This window comes from Bos taurus, chromosome 10 (genome assembly GCF_002263795.3).
Source record: "Bos taurus isolate L1 Dominette 01449 registration number 42190680 breed Hereford chromosome 10, ARS-UCD2.0, whole genome shotgun sequence".
In the NCBI taxonomy this organism is placed as follows: Eukaryota; Metazoa; Chordata; class Mammalia; order Artiodactyla; family Bovidae; genus Bos; species Bos taurus.
Window position 1 is genome coordinate 37,508,269 of NC_037337.1, and position 6,299 is coordinate 37,514,567.

Here is a 6,299-nt window from a genome sequence, read left to right on the forward strand (position 1 = left end):
ATATGGGAGACCCCTGTAAGTTAAAGATTACTCAAGAAAGCAGCTTTGCTTAACCACAAAAGCAAGCAGGCTTGCTTAGGAACAAAACCAGGAGGCAGAAGCACAAGGCAGGCCCCCAAACAATAAAACAATGGTGGAATGAGACCTACATCCTGCCCAGAGAGCTCAGTAAGTTAATGACCCCTAGGACATGCTTTCTGTTCTGCACACTTAAAAAACAATAACTTGTGGACCTAGCTAGGAACAGGAAAGGGAGGGACAAGAAAACTCCCCTGCTCAACCTGGAGGAGCAGCAGATGATTAAAGTATGACGTCTATTTAAGAATGAGGAATAAAATGGTGTTCTCTCCCTCCCCACTTTTCCTTTGAATGTGAAACTGTAGCCCACTCAGTTCACCAGGGCGTCATCTCTCATCTGCTTGCCTGTAAGCCTTGTAAGGGTCCTATTCTAACATGGGCATGCATGCTCAGTCGTGTCTGACTCTCTGTGACCCCATGGACTATAGCCCACCAGGCTCCTCTGTCCATGGGATTTCCCAGGCAAGAATCCTGGAGTGGGTCACCATTTCCTTCTCCAGGAGATTGTTCCCGACCCAGGGATCTTATGTCTCCTGCATTGGCAAGCAGATTCTTTAACCACTGAGCCACCTGGGAAGCCCCTCTTCTAATAAATTGTTCTTATCTATCATTTTGTCTCTCGCTGAATTTTTCTCTACTCTGAGACATAAAGGACTGTGGTACTAGAGTTCTTGGGAGCCCCCTAAAGGGCACCCAATGGTTTCACTAGGAGTTTAGAGGAATTTCTGTTAAAATTCAATGGTAAGCTTTGTAGTAAAGGTAAGAGACCAATCAGAAAACTCTTAGATTACGAATATTACAGAAAAAAGCTTTGTGAAGTACCTGTTAAACTATTCATTATGCACATGCTGACTTAAAGAATAGGCACAACATGGGAGTTTTGAGTTCAGTTTTATTGGGAGCAAAATGAGAACTAGAGCCCAGGAGACAGCATTCCAGACAGCTCTGAGAAATTGCTCTGAGGAGGCAAAGGGGGAGCTGCGACATATGGGAGTTTTGCAACAAAATGCTAGGAACACCAAATGATTACTGTTAATTAAAGAAACCAGATTTATCAAGTTAAGAAATGTAGTGCTTTTCTATGTATGGGAAGAGCCTGGGCTCACCAAATCATTTTTATTGATATGGACCTCAGCTATCTGGGGCCAGTATCCTGTTTTTTCACATCCTGAGTTTCCTCAGGGTTCACAATACAGAGAGGCTGCAGTCTTATGACTGCTAGGTGGCAGATTTTCTTTTCTTCCTAAGTTCCTTCAGGACTCACCAGCTCACCATCCCTGGTGGTTGCAATCCTTAATGACTGTGACATCCTTTTTTTAATGATATGGCAGGAAATATTGCATTTGTCACATGACATGATGTGTTCTCCTGAAATATCATGAACTTAGTCCATCCTAAAGGAGATCAGTCCTGGGTGTTCATTGGAAGGACTGATGTTGAAGCTGAGACTCCAATACTTTGGCCACCTGATGCGAAGAGCTGAGTCATTTGAAAAGACCCTGATGCTGGGAAAGATTGAGGGCAGGAGGAGAAGGGGATGACAGAGGATGAGATGGCTGGATGGCATCACTGACTCGATGGACGTGAGTCTGAGTGAACTCCGGGAGTTGGTGATGGACAGGGAGGCCTGGTGCGCTGCAGTCCATGGGGTCGCAAAGAGTCGGACATGACTGAGCGACTGAACTGAACTGACTGAGTCATTTTACTGTCAATTCATCATATAACTGAGCAATAATGATTTGTTTTTTCGAGGCAATGAAACTGAATTAATGTTAACCTATTGAAAGTAGATTGAAAATGTATTATTACAGAATCAGCCAGAAAAGAAAATTAATAATGGTTCCATGAAAAAGCAAAACATTTGAATGAGAAATAATTCTAAATTTGCATGAACCAGGTATAAACTCTAATGAAAAAGTAAAGGTAAAATGTTGAAAACTACAAAGAACAACTTATTTATTCAAATTTGGTGACAGATGAAGCAACGCACAAAGTCACCAGTTGGTGAATGGCAGAGTTTAAGATTATACTCTCTAGACTGAAAGCCCTGCCTCCACCCCAGACTGGGCTCAGACCACCCTCGAGGGTCATTGGTACCCTCCATGGGCAGGGCCAGTCCCACAGCAATCCCGAGACCACAGGAGTCCTGAGGAAATACAGCCCTCTGGAGAGTGAATTTACATCTACCTGAACCGATGCACAGAGAAGGCAATGGCAACCCACTCCAGTACTCTTGCCTGGAAAATCCCATGGATGGAGAAGCCTGGTGGGCTGCAGCCCATGGGGTCACTAAGAGTCGGACACAACTGAGCAACTTCTCTTTCACATTTCACTTTCATGCATTGGAGAAGGAAATGGCAACCCACTCCAGTGTTCTTGCCTGGAGAATCCCAGGGATGGGCGAGCCTGGTGGGCTGCCATCTCTGGGGTCGCACAGAGTCGGACATGACTGAAGCGACTTAGCAGCAGCAGCAGAACTGATGCAGGCCTCATCTGGAACCACTTGTGGGCATTTCAGAGGCAATAGGTTCTTGTGACCATTCATACGTGTTAGTAAAATCTACAAAAGTAAAAGACATTAACTACAACTGTGAAGAACACTGTCTTCCCACTCTTTTGTCTCCTCTGTCAGCATTGATGCAACAGTGGTATTTTTAGGATCTGACTAAGGAGAATTTAGGTTAGAGACACGTACATACGTTTCAGTTCAGTGGGACATAGCTATGTGGTTTCATGTATAGTGACGTTACTGTCAGCCATTCTGGTTAAGAAATAGTTTCCAAAATACTCCTACCACGCACTGTACCAGCTTGTCTGGCATTATGACACAGGTGAAAGGCAGAGGTTGTCCCGCAGCACAAGAATAGGATGGAGGGAAAGAAACAAGGTCTAAAACATGCAGACCAAAACTAGTCTGTGGAGAATTCACCCACTCAGAAATAGGAAGCCCTAAATGGAAGATATAGGTTTTGTTGAAACATGGTCAAAACAGAAGTTCTCTCCCGAAAGAGATGTTTTCATTCATGTATTAAATGCATTTTTTTCCCCTTTATTTGATGGGGGTTTCAAGAAACAGGCATTATCCTACTCCTGTACCATAAGTAGCTAGCACATCTACAATAGTTCAGATATGGGAGAAATTTGACAGAGGCTGTAGCAGATTTTATTTTTCTAAAGATGGCTGCAGCAACGTCTCCTGTCCTCATTGTCTTCTGGAACCTTACCTCTCCCTTATCAAGAGGTGAAGGCAGGACTTCTCTGGTGGTCCAGTGGTTAAGAATCTGCCTTCATAAAGCAGGGGACACAGGTTCAGTCCCTGGTCTGGGAAGATTCCACATGCTGCGGGGCAACTGCTGAGCCCGCCTGCCCATGCTCTGCAGCGAGAAGCCACCACAATGAGACATCCTCGCACCACAACTAGAGAAAGCCTGCGAGCAGCAAGGAAGACCAAGCACAAAGAAAAAAAAAAAAAGAGGTGGAGGCAGATTCGCCTTCTCTTGAATCTTTTGGGCTGGAGGCACTAACTAATACATTTTGAGGAACTTGACCCTGCTTAATTCCGTGGTTAGATCATAAAAGACCATGCAGCTTCTCCTTGACAGCTGGCACGCTCCCGCTGAAATCCACCATGACAGATGTCTGAGTCCCTGAGCTTCCGTGCTGTGAGGAAGACAGGGCACATGGAGAAGCCAAGTGTTCTTGTCCCCAGGTCCTCCCAGCCCAGGAATGGTGATGCATGAGCCTTCAGATGATTCCAGCTCAGCTATTGAGTCATCCCCAGCCTGTGCTCTTTCTAAATTTTTGACTCATGAAATCTATGAACCTAATTAAGTGGTTGCTGTGTTATGCCACTAAGTTTGGGATGGTCTGTTCCTTAGCCGTAGTAACTAAATCAGAGCTTTTCTCAAATTTGCTAAAAATCCTCAAGTTTACATGGCATTGTCAATGAGCTGTGAACCAGAAAGAAAGTGAATAATTAACTATTGCTAACAATAATTTAAAAACAGAATTTTGTTCTACCAGGCTGGGGGAAGATTGCTTTCTTTTTGCTCTAAAGAAAATGATTTTACAAAATTGTGGTTGAATAAAGAGGCTACCAAGGAGTATGAAACGAAACGATGAAGGAAAAGGTATAGAGGTTAATTCATAAAAATATTATGTTGGCTTCCAAATTTTTGTGATGTTTTGGCATTTGTCAACCTTACAGTTTGTATTTTTTAAAATAACTTTACTTATTTGTTTATTTATTTTTGGCTGCACTGGGTCTTTGTTGCTGTGCAGGCTTTTCGCTAGTTGTGGCGAGTGGGAGCCGCTCTCTAGCTGGAGTACGTGAGCTTCTCATGCCAGTGGCTTCTCTTATTGCAAAGCACAAGCCCTGGGGTCCACGGGCTTCAGTAGTTGCGACACATGGACTCAGTTGTTGCAGCTCTGAGGCTACAGAGGACAGGCTCAATGGTTGTGGCCCACAGCATATGTTGCTCCATGGCATGTGGTGTCTTCCCAGATCAGGGATTGAACCCATGTCTCCTGCATTGGCAGGTTAAATTCTTTACCACTGAGCCACAGGGAAGCCCTACAATTTGTATTTTGTGTGCTGTTACTTCATCTAATTTTGTATCAACTTGTATAAACTTTAGGCTCCATAAAACATGAATCTAATCTCTGTGTCACATTGTTCAAAGCACTTCATTTATATATCGTATTTATTGATTCCTCAAACCCTATGAGGCAGGTATTATTATTATCCTCACATTACAAATGGGAAAACTGTGGCAGGAATTAGTTGAGGAACTGCCCCAGGTCAACCCAAGTATCTAGCCCAGAAATAGTGCTGTTAACCACCACCTGCAAAATGGTCCCTCTGCAGCAAAAATGTAGGCAAGAGGGAGGACCAGAGAACCCCTGGGTCCAACCTTGCCTGAAGGAGTGAATGTAGCTCTGGGCTTCTCACTGGGTCTCATCCCGTCCCCATCTACCTCAACCCCAGGAAGGAAGGGTTCGGTCCCTCCCCCCTCCTTTACCTTTTCCCAGAATAGTACTCAATGACAATGTCGCAGAAGAAAGCAAGTACCTGACAGGGTGGAGGAGGAGATGGAATTGATGCCCTGCTGACTCTCAGTCCGGGAAAAGCCCGGAAGCAGGTGGTGGGATAGGCAGCGAGGTGTTGAGTGGGCTGGGGATGACACAGACTTCACGGTTCAGCACTGATTACCATACCAAGATCAAGACACAGGCAGGTCTGTGCTCTTGCTTAACAACTGCTTATTCACTCCGCTGGCAAGAGAGAAAGGACCATTTCCTGTCTATGACTGCTGAAGACCAGGCAGGAGGGGAGATCTGGCCCCTGTTTTCATTGCAGGATTATTGGAAAGGCTGAGCCTCTCTCCACCCAAGTGGTCCATTCATTCATCCAACAGATATTTACTGAGTGTCTTCATGTCTCAGAGGGCCAGGTGAGTAAAACAGGCTTAATTCCCATCTGCAGAAGCTCTGTCTGATACAATCTGCCTTCCTCTCCCTGTCTCTCAGACAATAGAGCACATCACTGACTTAGGACCCCGGATGTTACCCAGAAGTCCTGGAGTGCTAGAGCAGGTATCTAACCCAGAAAAGGGCCTCTGGAATTTCAAGATAAAGAGCCAACAATATCATTATAAACACGTATTATCTGGCTAATGAATTTTGTCTGGGGGCAGTGGTAACAGGTACATGAGTTTCAGGTAAGTTAAGAAATAGGAGCGTGTCTCAAGACCTGTTTATGCACGTGGACCAACCTCCCTGAAGGACACCTTTGCCTCCCCCAACCTAGCTTCCTCCAACTCTAGGGCTCTCCCTGGCCCCCACTCTGCCCTCTTGGTCCTTTTCTCTCTGATTCCTTTTATTCATAAAACTTCTACACATTGAAGATGTGTATGAACATTTAAAATTTATTATGTTTATAACTTTTACACTCTATCTCATCATTTAAAAAAAATTAAGCCTTTTATACAATTTCAAAACAGAAACCCCAACTAAACAGTGTTAAGCATGAATAAGACTTTTTAATGATTTTTATTTCTGTGGGTTAACTTATCTCAAAAAAAATCTTTCTGTAAACTCCGGTGGTGACGTCCTCCTTCACCACCAGATTTCACAGGAGAACCCCATTGGGACCCTGTGTCCAGAGTTTCAGGGATCCTGCTCTGTTACCAGGAGTCCGTGTAAAATATACACTTTTCTTT